This window comes from Elaeis guineensis, chromosome 2, assembly GCF_000442705.2.
Source record: "Elaeis guineensis isolate ETL-2024a chromosome 2, EG11, whole genome shotgun sequence".
In the NCBI taxonomy this organism is placed as follows: Eukaryota; Viridiplantae; Streptophyta; class Magnoliopsida; order Arecales; family Arecaceae; genus Elaeis; species Elaeis guineensis.
Window position 1 is genome coordinate 92,513,828 of NC_025994.2, and position 14,442 is coordinate 92,528,269.

Below are 14,442 nucleotides of genomic sequence, written 5' to 3' on the forward strand. Positions count from 1 at the left end.
TGGAGACGGACTCGCAGAGGATGTCGGCAAGAGTCACAGACTCAAGCTGCTTTAGCTGGAGGTCCATGGATGGCGGAGGGGATTGGGAATTGAGATTAGGAGACTGTGGGGGACTAATTTGAGAATCGTGTGGGCTTAATAACGGAGAGAAAAAGGAGGGGTATCGCTGGTTGGTGGGGGATGGTATTATATTTGGGAAGAGCATCAACTTCTGGCACCTAATTTGGGAGGATTGGAGTCGGTGGCTGCTGATCTGCATTGATGGGTTCCATATCATTAAGGACTCGTTTGGTTCACGGAAAGAATTTTTTTTTCAGAAAGTTACTTCTTGAAAAGTTATTTTTTGAGAATAGGATTTTGGTATGTTTGGTTGATCATAGAAAAGTGACTTATTGTAGAGTAGCTTATGTTTGGTTGAGCATTCATTTTTCAAAAAAAAATATGTAAAATACCTATTATATCCTTAGTAAATATAAAATCATACATTTTTACTCCTAAACTTTATATAAATATAAATATTATATTTATATTAATATAAATATAATATTAATATATTATAATATAACATTAGACCATAATAATTTATTGTGTTGATATAATACTAATTATATATTAATATAATATTAATATTTTAATATCATAAATTATTAATATAGATATAAATGTAATATTATATTAATATTAGTAAAATATTTTATTAGTATAAATATTAAAATAATATTAAAATAATATAAATATCATAATATTAATATTAATATTATATTTATATGAATATTAAGATAATATTAATATAATATTATATTAATATTCAGTATTTCATTTAGCCATCCATTAATATTTTATAAAATCTTAGCCATAGATTTTAAAAGGATATTTTGGAAAAGAAAAAAGCACCATCACTTTTCATACCATAGGAAGTGCGAAAATCCATTTCTCCCATAGGTTTTCAATTTTCATGAAATATGAAAAGTGACTTCCTATGAGAAGAGCTTTTTTCACTCTCTCCTCTTAAAATTTTAACCAAACAAGAGACCCCCTCCCCACTTCTTAGGAACTGCCTTTTCTCCCCTCCACTTCTCGTCAATCAAACGAGTCCTAAGGGGCATATTAGGTCATCTTATGAGTTTCTTGTCTAATACCATGGACCACCACGAGATGTGACTGTGCATACTGTCAATCACAGCTGGTCGTTTATAGATTCGAGATGGGCTGTGATTAGCGGAGTGCACTGCTACAGTGCACCACTCCCACGCCTCATGTTAAATTGGTAATTGTCCATGTTAGCCTTATATTGGATTCGTCTGGAGCTTCGGAGATCTAATATTTTCATATAAAGATTTCACATAAGGGGATGAAGACGAATATACTTTCTTGATTTTTTTTAATCCATTATTGCTTTTGATAATGTTAACTGCCCATTTGATAATGCTATTTTTATTACTCAAAGCAAAGTATAAGACACCCACATATCGCATGATGCAATCAAATTGTAATAGATTCACAAAAGGGAATCTGGTTTCCATTGGTTTTCATGCAACGACCCTTTATAAAATGGCTACGATGTCAAGTGTAATCATTTTATACTGTGTGCTAGTCGAAACAAAGGCTGGTGGTAGTCCCAAATGACTTCCATTTTCCATCAAAAAAGACTACCTTGTCAAGTGAATCTTAATGAGAAAATTCTAACCTTCTGATTAGAAAACCAATATGCTGAAAAAAAAAAAAACTGTGCTCCAAAATCAATGCCCATGAAATGCTTGATGAAGTGCTTGACATAATAAGAACTTATGATAGATGCCGGTATTGGTTTGGCATGGTATGTCCTAACTAGCATGGACATATATGAGTGGCACCTAAAACTTGGGGTGTAAACAAGTTGAACATGAACTAAACTAATTCTAGCTCTAGCTCAGCTCTTTCTACAATTAAGTCAAGCTCAAGTTGCTCATGAACAACTTATTTAAGAGGTCTAATAAGAACTTAAAATTATTTTTGTGCTTTCATTTTTATACTTAAGAGTGATAATCCTGATTATGTGTTGATTTTATAATTAAAAATCTATTCTGTATTACTTATCTCAATTAATAATTATAAAAATTATTACTTATATGAATAATGATAAAAAAGGTGTACCAGTGTATGAGCTCCTACATCTATGGAATCTAGGGAGGGTCATATGTATGCAGCCTTACTGTCATATACAGAGAGGCTATTTTTGTGTTTTGAACCCTGGACACTTAGGTTACAACGGAGCAATCTTACCACTACACCAACATCCCCTCTTATATAAATAATGATAATTAAAATAATATATAATATATAAATGATTTATATATTCATTTTTTGATCTAATTTAGTAGAGAAACAAGAATTCTTGAATGTTGAACAATTATAGTCTACTACTCACTACATCAAACAATTTCCATTAATGAATCCATAGAAATCCATCTAGCTCGGCTCCTTTCCCGTGGAGCATCTGGAACTCAAGCTAGATTCTTGAGCCAAACATGAGCTAGTTAGCGAATAGCTTGCTCATTTGCTAACCCTCCTTGAAACGATGGTCTTAGTCATCCATTTTGACATGAGTGAAATTGGCAAAACAATCACCATGAATTCAACATGGAAGTGGATATAAAGGTGGAGAATAGGCAAGAGTGAATTGGGATACTGCAAGAATTAGTATATTAGTTGTTGCAATAGTAGAGCAAAATGTAATGGTGATTGCTCCAACGATCAATGAGGGTAGGAAAGAGAAAGTGAGACAATGGGGACAATAGCAATAGCAACCATAAAAGTCTAGTAGTGGCAATAAAGCTTCATAGAGGATTGGTAGGTGGAGCTATTGCCATGGTCAGAGCGACAATGGAGGCAAAGAGGAGAGAGATGTCAAGGAAGAGGTGGATATCGTGGGATGTAAGATAAGAGTAAATTTGTGATGTTGAAGTAACCATGGTAGTTCATGTGGAAGTTGAAGTATCGAGATATGGAGGCATAAAAGACATTGACATTGATGGTTGGATAGGGGAATCTATTAGGATAACTGTATAGGTATTCATTCATTCTAGTACAAGATATCAACACCTTTAATTGGCATCTGTACCTTATGATTTGAAGTATCTAGGTTTTATGTTCTAGTGGGATAGGGAACGTCTTAGCCATCCCATCTCATTCCTCTGAGGGAATGGATTGGGATGGGATTATGGCTCCGAAACCCATCCACACGGAGAGAGAAGAAGAAAGAGGAAAGAAATAAAAGAAGGAAAGTTGAAGAAAAGAAAAAAGTAAAAGGAAAGAGTAAAAATTAAATAAAGGAATGGAGAAGAAAAAGGAAAGGAAAGAAAGAAGAAAGAAAGGGATCAAAAAAGCAAAAAAAAAGAGAAAGAGAAAGGAAAGGAAGGAAGATAGAAGAAAAAGAAAGAAAAAAAGGAAAGAATAAGAAAGAAAGAAAGAAAAGAATGAAGAAGGAGAGAGAGATGGAGGATATCTATCGGGATGCATGATCGGATTACTGCCCAAGCGGGATGGAATGGGACAGCGGGGCATCCCATTCCATAGAAAAATCGGGACACCTCTACCCGTGGGATCGAAAACCTTACCATCTGGTATTCTGGTCGCTAATCAAAAAGAAAACTGTATGGTTTAGTTCATCCATGACCTAAAGAATGGTCAATACTTATTTTTTTATTATATTGTACAAAATAGTCAAATGTATCATGATTCATGACATTTTTGGTATATAGAATTAGGTTCTTGTCTCCTATTTTGTTTCTTTTTTTTTTTGTTGCTAGATCCTTGAAAAGAAAAGTAATGGAAATGTTGGCTTTTGGTTTTCCTCTTAATCATGTAACTATGGACGTGTTTTTCTTTGTGCCATATTTAGATGTGAACTTGATGCTTTACTACCTTAATTGGGATGGGCATCTTCTGACTAAAAAGTGATGTCAAAGGTCCTAATAGCTTTAGTGTAGAGAATAGGCCAAGAGGCAGAAATGCTACATCCTCATTGTGCATGGTTTTAGGAGCTTAATGGTGTCCTATGTCCATTCCAACCATGGTCGAAGATTAAGCTCATGATTCTTTTCTTTGTGTAGGAAAGGATTGCCCCAAACTACATGCATGGGATAGAAATGGAACTAGGTCTCTGAGCATTCAGGACATTATGTCAGAAGGAAAATTTTAAGACTGATGCTGAGCCTTGGTCATATCACAGGATCATCATTCCTTTTTATTTAGCTATAGCATGCCGAATGCTTATGAACCATGCATGCAAATGGTGTTATACATGGAGGAAATAACTAAAGCCATTCCTTTGAGTTGACTTTTTGGGTCAAAATGAAGGATACATGGAATTTAAATCAATGTATAAATTGTTAATTGTCTTTAAATCAGTGTTTTGAAAGGTAGTTGTGATATGTAAGTGGTTAGGGGACTATGTAGTGCATATACCGTACGTAGGCCAAATGCAAACACTTATGTGGTTAGTATTTTTTACATATTTGAATAAGTAAAAAACAATAATTCCAATGCTATTTTTAACAAAAAAATATCATTAACAGTAACAATCAAAGATTAGTGCTTAATGTTTAGTATTTATTAGCTAATAGCAGTATTAATATTAGTAACAATATAACTGACATTATTATTATTAATAATACCTATTATCTAGCTAGCCTGAAATCCACAGCCAACCAAATCAGTAGTTTAACTCATTCCATTTGCATCACTGGCTGCAAAATGTTATTCCGACTACCTTTCTGGCCCATGAGCAGCCTGAGCTTATATGGTAACCATATACAAAGAATGCAGTGCAGTCAGGTGTTTGCATCTGCATGCAGCATAATGAGTTGCATTTTGAGACACTGCTTTAATCATACTACTCTGATAAACAACATTAAAAATGCTACTAAAGATGTTCTCTACCTTCTCAAATTTTAAATTTTTAAGGGTTTGGTTTATGCGTGTGCATTTCTCTATAAATATGAGATTCATTACTTGATTTTGGGAATAAATAGTTTATTGGTTCTATTTTATTTGTTCTTGACGTTTTCACATTCTTTTTTTATGTATTATCCCACTACATGAGACACACACCATGTGTCCAGTGCAAGGATTGTATAGCAGTCAAAAAATGCATATTAATGACAAGTGGTATTGGAACCTAGAGGAACATCTAGAAGATTAAGTGTTAAAAGGTTGGATATGCAAACATGCATACGATTCATTATCTTATTATGCACTTGCAGCTGCATTGGAGTAATTCTAATAGGTTGTTTTGAGGAGTCTATAGGATGCTTTCTGAGGTGTTTAATATGTTAGATGTTGTTATGACAATAACGTGGACTTGAACATGGATAATAGGGTCATTTTATGGTCTTTGTTATTCAAAATTTTAGGTATCAGTGCCAGTACCCACGCTAGTCACTTGTTGGCATGACACATGCTATGCCCTATCTTGGTAGCACATCTCAATCCATGTCAAAGGGAGGAAATTTAAAAAAATCATATTTAATTAAAAGTTACAAATGGATTTAAGAGCTGTCATGTTGACACATTATGGGTCCTTGTGTTGGCACAGCCTTGAAACCTCATTACTAATGACATTGATTTATTAATATACTTTAGGACATGCCTATTAAAATATAGATGGCTCTTGGGGAGGTTTCTTTGAGAGGAGAAAAAAAAAATACAGTAGAGGTAGGTTCATGTGCATCCAAGATACTTTTTGTGTTGCCTACAGATATTTGATAAGTGGGTCCCACAGAGCTTCACTCTTGGAGTCAAGCTTTACATGCCCAGCTCCAAGAGTCTCCACTATATGTATACATGGTTTCAAAAACTGTCAAAATAGGATAGTATGATTGGCATCTTACCTTTCCAACAAGAATGTAAGACCAAGACATAATTTGAGTTGCCAAAACAAAAGATAGTGGTCATCCTAGCTGAAACAAGAGGACATCCACCAATATTGATTACTATTGAGTCCGTGTTTTGGCCAATCCGACAAAAAATTTGCATAGTGGTCAAAATGGGTCAATACTAGTAGTTCTAGGTCTGATTCGACAGCTTGTGTTGATAGATATCAATGAGGAGTTGTGGGAATTAAAAAATAAATAAAGAGAGAGAGGAAGAGGAGGCTAAGGTGAAGGCACAACAACCACCCCTATGGTGGTTTGCAGTGTTCATGAGCATCGAGACAGGGTGGGTAGGTTGTGGCCTCTGACATCACTTCTTGCCTCTGAGCCAAGCAGGGGAAGACAATGGCTGTGTAGGGAGCAGGAGATGAGCGAGGAGGGCTGATGAGCAATGTAGAGCTTGAATTCATTAGCTCTCCTTTGATGCCCAGGTAAGCCCTAAATCAGGTCTTCTATACCATAAGTGGGTGCTTGGTTCAAACCTGAACCATTCAAACTCAACTTAAACCTAACCTGAGTTCATAACCCTAAACCCCTTTGGTGCTTCTTCTCCTGATCCTTTGTTTCCTCTCCTTCGATGACCTCTCATGTTCTCTGACACCACTATCAAATGGTATGATACACCATTCTTGGAAAAAATTAGTACCACCCTCCATACCAGTATCTGAAACCTAGATTGTGTGTGTGTTAATGTATGGATGGTTGATGGAAGATAATGTATTCTACATGGGAAAAAAGTATAGTCAGGATTTGGGAGTAGATGGAAATTTTTTTTTTAAAATTTTTTTTGTTGGCATAAGATAGGGAAGCCAAAGGATTATGGTGGGCCACGTTCAAGGAGAGGCCAACTTTTACTTTTAACTTGAGAATGATAAGAAACTAGAGTCAAATTTCGGATGGAATCCTAAATCCAGTGTTCGCCTTGTAGAAGTAGAGATTTGGGCCTTGCCTCTTGGATATTCACTTATAGATAGTGTTCGCCGAACCATCTTGAATCGGGCGGTTTCAGACATTCCAAGCCATACCGGCCGTAAATTGGGATGGTTCGGCCTTTCGAATTGGAACACCAGACAAGGGAGACGGAAAGAGAGGAAGAGAGAGAGGAGGGGAGGAAAAGAAGACATGACACTACCAGAGGGCCGTTAGTGGTATGTCGAGGCCTTCAGAGGGCCGTAAAGGCCTCTATGGCTCTGTATTGCCTAATAGGGCATTTAATCGAGAGAGATAGAGAGAGAAAGTGAGGGTATCGGAGGGAGATGCAATTGGTGGAGAGGCCATCGGAGGGCATTGGGTGGCAACCGTAGCGACCGGACGACGGAAAAGATGCAGATGGAGCTACGGTCGGGGAACAGGGGCGACCATCCTTGTTTATCATATTTTTTTTTAAATAATGATGAACAGTGAAGCTAGCAATGGATTTGCCGACTCCACTTAAATGAAACCGGCAAACCCATTGCCGGCTTCATTGTGGTCCATATTTTTTTAAAAAAAATCCCATGAAATGGGACGGTCGTCCCTGTTTCACGTTCGTGAAGCCGCATGCTGCGATTTCACCGTCCAACGGCCATGGCGGCTAGTCGGAGGCCCTTCGGTGGCTTCTACGCTGGCTTGCCCTCCCTCCTTTTCTTTCCTCCCTTCTCTCTCTATCTCTCTCTTTCTCGGTTGCAATTTGGCAGAAGAAGCAGAGGCTTTGGCGGCTCTTCGACCGCTCCTGTAGTCCACTTGTGGCCATCGCAGGCATCTCCTCTGGCCATCTTCTCCCTCCATCCCCTTCCCCTCTTTATCTTTTTTTTTCCTCCCCAATCCCTTTCTTTGCTTGTGTGTTGGTTCGCACTGGTCCGGTCCGGTACGGACCCGTATTAACTTGTACTGTCGACTGGCCGGCATAGGTCCTGGTGCCGACTCTGTGGACCTTGCTTGTAGGTTTGACTTTTCAAGTTTTATTGTAGCTGGTTGCATTAATTGATTCTCCATTAACTGGGCTTATACATTTAAGAAGTACTCAATATGTTATGGTTTAAAAGGTTAAATTAGGGGATTAATTCAGAGGAGTAGTGATTACATTCAACTAAATAAATTAATTGGGACTCAGCTAATAAAGTAACATATGTTGAAATTCTTAAATTTAGATTTATTTGGTGGGTATAAGATTAGTTTGTTAAGAAGCTGGTTTTTAAAGGCTATAACTATAGATTAAGGCTATAGCTTAAATTCTCTTAGCGTTGGATCATGTTGTCGGTGTGTGTTAAATATACTGATTATATTTGTTGTCTTTGCTTATTGTTTTGTTACCTTGGACCACTTAAAACATTTTGTGGTTATCTTCTTGGTTGTGGATTTTCTTGATCAAGCTGGAAATTCAACCTGTAAGGGACAAAAAAATTGAATAATGAACCCTCGGGGAGGCCATGATTAAAGGTCTATCATTGTTTTAGGCATTGCTTGGAAATATCTAATGATTTAATAGCTGATTAAGGTGGCACTTAAGGATGATTTGACAGATTTCTTCTTTTGGTTATTCATGACCCATATGACAATCAATGCTTAAAATGGTCAATTTGGTGGTCAAATTCTTTGATGTTGACAACATGTCAAAAAGCTTCTGATATTGCATTGGAGCCTTTTATATTTTCTAGTTAGATGGAGTCTGGGCCATTTTTAGGCTACATACTGGAGAATTAGGAGTTGTATTAGGCTAAAGGGATAGCCTTAACCTAGTTGACTGTTGTATGCTTTTATATGCCTTTATTAAGCTCCAAAGACTATGAAACACCTAAATATGGATTTCTGGATACTCTAATCATCAGGACTCTAATTGACTTACCTTGCTCATGTTCACACCTTCTCGGTTCATTTAACTTGCATTATTTTTATTCTAAAAGTTCCTCTCCAAACCTTTCTTCATTATACTTGTCCAAAATCTATCCATCTAGCTAACTGTTTGTCAACAAGGGTTCGGAGTTTCGGTTGAAATGGATCAATTTTGCCCAAGACTAAACCAAAACCAATAGAAATTTTCAATTTCAATTAGTTTCAGCCAATTTCATCTATATTTTGGTAGCTTCAGCTGAAACAGGCCGAAACTGATATTTTTTTATCTTCTTTATGTTGAACTTCAAGAGTTTCTCATATTTCCTGAAATTGTGTTAGATTATTCGACATCAATTCATCTAGTATTCTAATGATTTAATTTATGTTATTTTTGGCTGAGCTTTGTTATTATACTGGGTAAAATGCAATCTTTATGCATATCTTTGCTGAGTACAAAGTGTTATGTCTCCATTCCTCTTCTGCTTGATGGGTATTATTTTCTCTTCTTTTAGAACAAATTTTTTTTATTAAAATGAAATAATGAAACAAAATATATTTTTATTTGGAATGTTTTTTCTTGCTTAAATGAATTGTCAAAATGGAATATAATGAAATCTGCTTAAATGATTTCTTTTCTTACTTAAAGTGAGGATATTATAATGAATAAACAAAATATGCTTCAAGAAAAGTTTAATTAAATGTAAAAATTACAGTAAATGTATAAAGTTTAAAAAAAATAAAGAAAAGTTCAGGGAAATGAGAACTAGAGAAAATATATAACAATTATAAAAATTAGAAAAACAATATAACATGTTTCATTCGTTGAGCTTTAAAACAGCTTAGTTTCAACTTGAAACTCTCCAAAGTTCCACTCCGGAAACTATGATCCTAAATAACTCAAAACATAATGAAATGATGTCAAATAACTTTCTCAGTTTTTTCTTTTTTTTTTTTTAAAAAAATCTATTTTGACTGAATATGAATTCTAAAATCTTCATGCTAATACTTATTATTGTCACCACTAACACCTTGTTGTCACCTTGTGGTCATGACTTTCTCACTAATTAACATTCTGATCCATAAAATAAAGCTATTAATGTTTGATTAGGTTCATCTAATCTATTTAGAAGTTTTGGGGAGTTTTAGAGGATTTCTTCTTGGTTGCATAAGCTTAAAATACAGCAAATAAGGTAATCTTTTTACCCTCCAACTGGTTTTACAGGTTTCCTTACTGGTTTATCTTATGCCTGGTTTGGCCTTAGCCTATAACTCTGTACCAGTTTTGGAGGGTTGATGTTAGACCACTGCTGGTGTTAAAATCTGCGCAATCCTTCCATGGAGCCTCCGCAACATAGTCTTGCTTTGTGGCTGACCATATTTGATAGGTAAAGGCTTAGGATGATGATGATGAAAGTGATTAGCTCTGCATGATTGGGAAAAAGATTCTTATTTTGCACTAACATTTTGAAGGAATTCATACATCACATGAAACTTTTACAGAGCTCAAAAAATAGGTCTGGTACAATATAATTGTAATACCCTAACCCTTAATCGCACAAATCTCCAAGCAGTAAAAAGATCAAAAAAAAAAAGAAGAAAAAGAACCTTGGAAGAGTTTTATTCCTTCTCTGATTCAAAGTCTAAAATCACTAGGAAATAGAGTTTGAATCAAACTCAAAATTCTCCCCATTGAAACCCTATTTAAAGGCCCTAATCCCTCTGATTTTTCTCACCAAAAAATCTCCAAAAAAATTACCATTTAACTCACTCGTTCTCTTCCCTGATTTCGCCCTGTTCATGGGTGGAATAATCTCATTTTAGCCATCGAAAATCAGATCAAATCCCTTCAAAAATTAGGTAAATCTCTTCTCTCTTATTTCCTCAATCTTTTAGAGGTTTTAATCTTGAATCTTTGTGGAATTTTCTGCTGAAAAATCATTTGAAAATCACTGTTTTTCGGATGCCTTATTTTTTCCTTTGTTTTTGATTTTTCGGCCGTTGGTTGCCGTCGCCGGTCATCGGACCTGGCCGCTTGGCATCGCCGAGGACTGCCCCACCGGCCTGAGTGGTGGTCAGCTGGGGGGGAGGGTCTCCTCGTCGGGAACAAAGGGGAGCTCTTTTCCTTATTCCGTGAAAGAAAAGAAGGAAGAGAGGGATGCGGGTTCCCTCTCCCGTGAAAGAAGAAAAAAAAAAGGAAAAAGAAAAGAAAAAGGAAAAAGGAAAGAAAAAATGAAAAAGAAAAGAAAAAGGAAAAATGAAAGAAAAGAAAAAAATAAATAAATAACTTAAAAATAGGAGAGAGAGTTTCTCTCTCTTCTCTCTCTCCCTTCTATCTGAACCCTTGCTTTCTCTTTCTAAAATATTGAACTTTCTCTCTTTAAAATTTTCTCTCTCTAGACTGTTTCTCTCTCTTGATGGATTTTTCTCTCTCAATGTTATTTTTCTAAGATTAGCATAGTGAAAGGCTTCCTTTTGATGATTTTCATCGAGCTTACTGAAAGATCCGATCTTAAGTGAGATTTTGATTGGAATTTTGTTTAGATCTTTTCTGAATTAGAATTAATGCAATAATATAATTTTGAATAATAGGCACTGAAGAATCTTTTAAAAGTTAATCGATTTGTTCGTTCAGTGGTCTGTGAAAGATAAGTAATGAATCATCTTCTCGAGATATTTCTTATTTATTCTGAAAGTAAATAATTATTCTTTGAAATTATGCATGATTTATAAAATTATATTTTGAACGAAAAGTGATTCTGAAATACTATGATTTATTGATTATGCATATATTTAGTAAAAATTATGATATATTATGATACAAAAATATTTTGATACAAATTGGATTTATGCTCTCAACCTAACTATGTTTCAGTGGGTCCCGTTAATGGGGATTATATGTTGGTACTCAGTGGATCCTGCCAGTGGGGGTTATGCACTGGTATTTAGTGGACCCTGCTAGTGGGGGTTGTGCGCTGGTATTCAGTGGACCCTGCCAATGGAGGTTGTGCGCTGGTATTCAGTGGATCCCGCCTGTTGGTGCAGAATTCCGTCAAAATCGGAGAAGCTGGAGTTGGGATGACTGCGGTCGCCGCCGGGACCTGCAAAGAAAGTCTAAACCGGAGTTGGGGGTGCTCCGGTAAGATCCTCTGACGCTCAAGTCAGTACTCTACTTCAACAGAAATGGAGTGCTCGAGCGAAAATTTTGGCAGAGTTTCGAGATAGAGTTACCAGCTTAGAGAAGAACGTGTCTGGGGGTTCCTTATTTATAGACGGAGGGTGTAACTGACCGACAGCGACGTCTGTAACCATCTGGTAGTGGACCGCTCAGAGCCGCGTGGAGTTTGTTACGGAGAGTAGTGGCGTCAGGGGTCGTTCAGGGCCACGTGGAGCTTGTTGCGGAGAGTGGAGTGGTGTCCATTGTCGGGACTTGCCAGAGAGTGGTGGGGCTGCATGAAATCCATTGCAGGGAGTGGAGCAGGAGGGCGGCTCTTGTCGTGACTTGTCAGAGAGTGGTGGAGCTGCATGAAATCCGTTGCAGGGAGTGGAGCAGGAGGGTGGCTCTTGTCGTGACTTGTCAGAGAGCTCGGATCCGTCGGCTGGAGCTCGGCTGGGACATCTGATGGAGCGGAATGGCTCTCTATTGTTGGTCTGGGAGAAGCTCGGATGTCCCCGAAGCTGCTGACGAGTCTACTGTTGTCGGATAGCTTAGGCACTGATACTACAGGTGGGAGTCACCTGCTGTAGAAGCTCGGATAGAGACTTTTCATTGACGAAGCCCGGTAGGAATCTGGTTACTAGAGAAGTCCGTCTGGGATTCGTCCGATGTGGAAACTCGCCTGAAGATGATCCGTTGGGGAAGTTCGATTTTATGAAGGATCTGGTGGAGGGTCGGCCGGTGATGGACTTCGGATGGCATTGGGGAGGTTTGGCAGACATCGGAGGTGATCGGTCGTTATAGGAATCCAGCTGCTGGAACCCGATCGTCGTAGAAGCTCATCCAATTTCCAACCGCTATGGAGGTTCGGTCGAAGTCCGATTCTTGTAGAAGGCTGAAAAGAGATTGCTTATTGTAGAAGCTCGGTCGAAGGTCAGTTGTCGTGGGAGCTCGGAGTAGCGACCTGGCCGATGAGTCCTGTCCCATTGCAGAGGCTCGGTCGAAGATCGGTTGTCGCGGGACTCGACTATGAAGAAGCTCGGCTGAAGTCTACCTGTAATGGAAGTTCGGAAGGAATATGCTTACAGCAGAGGCTCGGATGGGATTTGCTTACAGTAGGGATCTGAGGTAGGCCGTCTGCTGTAGGGGTTCGGAGTAGACTGCTCGCAGCAGGAGTTCGGGGCAGACCACTCGTAGTGGAAGTTCGGAGTAGGCCACTCGCGGTAGAAGTTTGGCTATCGCAGGAGCTCGGCTGGAGTCCTGAAGGCGGTCGACCGCCGTAGAAACGTGGAAGGGGCCTGGTTACTGTAGAAATCTTGTTGTCGGGGAAGCTCGGATGCTGACGAGGTCCGGAAGAAGTTCGGGGGTAGTCGATTGCTGTAGAAGGACGGCTAACAGTGAGGCTCAGAGGGCCTTTGGGAAGGCCCGATGGGTGAACACTGAGGCCCATCGTCGAAGAAGTCCGGACGGTCGAGGGAGTTCGGAGAGGTGTCACGTACAAGGTCGGGAGCCGGAGGAGCCCCGAAGGATCAGTCCTCTGCAGACTTCGGTCGGGGGGCACTTTATACCCAACACCGGTCCCCTTACTTCCGAGTTCGGGTTCCGAACGAAGGAAGTACAGAGAATTTCTCACGGCCGAAGCTGCTCTCCTCGATTTTCGTACTCAGCGGTCGCCAGATATTTTGACACTCGGTACGTTGGTACTGGAGCCTTTTCGAAAAAGGTTTCTTTTTGGAATTCCAGTCGGAACGCAGTCCCAGGTACGGTGCCATAATGGTTTTACTAATTGTCGGCCATCTCTAGCCGCTTGTCACGGTGAGTGGGCCACACGGCGGTCGCGGACTGGTCCGAGGAGTCTTGCAGTCATTATTGCACCGGCTCTCATTGCTTATTTAAACCTGCCTCCCCTTTTTTGGGATCTCATTTTGTACGGGAGCTTCTTCAGTCTTCCTTTCCTTGCCTTAAGCGTCCATCGAGTCGTCCTCATCTCTGTATCCTCGCATTCCTCAGACCAGCTTGGGTTAGCCTCAAAGCTTTCTCCGCTTCCACGGCCCCGTTTGTAGACTGCGCTGGCCTTCCTTCGTTGCCGATATGGGCACAGATGCGGCTCTGATGTTAGCCCAGAGCCTGAAAGTCCACGAGCAGGAAGACGCTGCAACTTCTGGGTTGGCGAAGAAGGTGAGGGTAGAAGAGACAGATCTGGCCGTGTTTCGCCTTGACGGCCCAGAGCCTGCGCTTATGCCACATCTTCGACCGCGAGGGCTTCCTGGTGCGCGTCACCTTGAGGAGAAACCTGACCTCAGAAAGAAGGTCATGCCCGCCGTCACTGTGAGGGGGAACCTGACCTCAGAAAGAAGGTCATGCCCGCCGTCACCGTGAGGCAGCGGAAGCCATGGCACGGCAAAGACGACGTCTACGTGTACTTCGAAGATAATGCTGGAGTAATCGCCGATCCGAAAGGGGGACTGGAAGAAGAAGTCAAGTACTTGAAGTAATTCTCGACGGTGGCTGGAACCGGGAGTTCGAAGTCTGATGGAGCCGAGCTTCCTTAGAGCTGTTTATTTT

At 39.3% G+C, this 14,442-nt stretch overlaps 1 pseudogene; it reads left to right on the forward strand.

Moving 5' to 3' along the window:
- The window catches only part of LOC105052968 (F-box/LRR-repeat protein At4g14103-like), a 37,479-nt pseudogene that overhangs the window by 8,241 nt on the left and 14,796 nt on the right, over positions 1 to 14,442 (forward strand).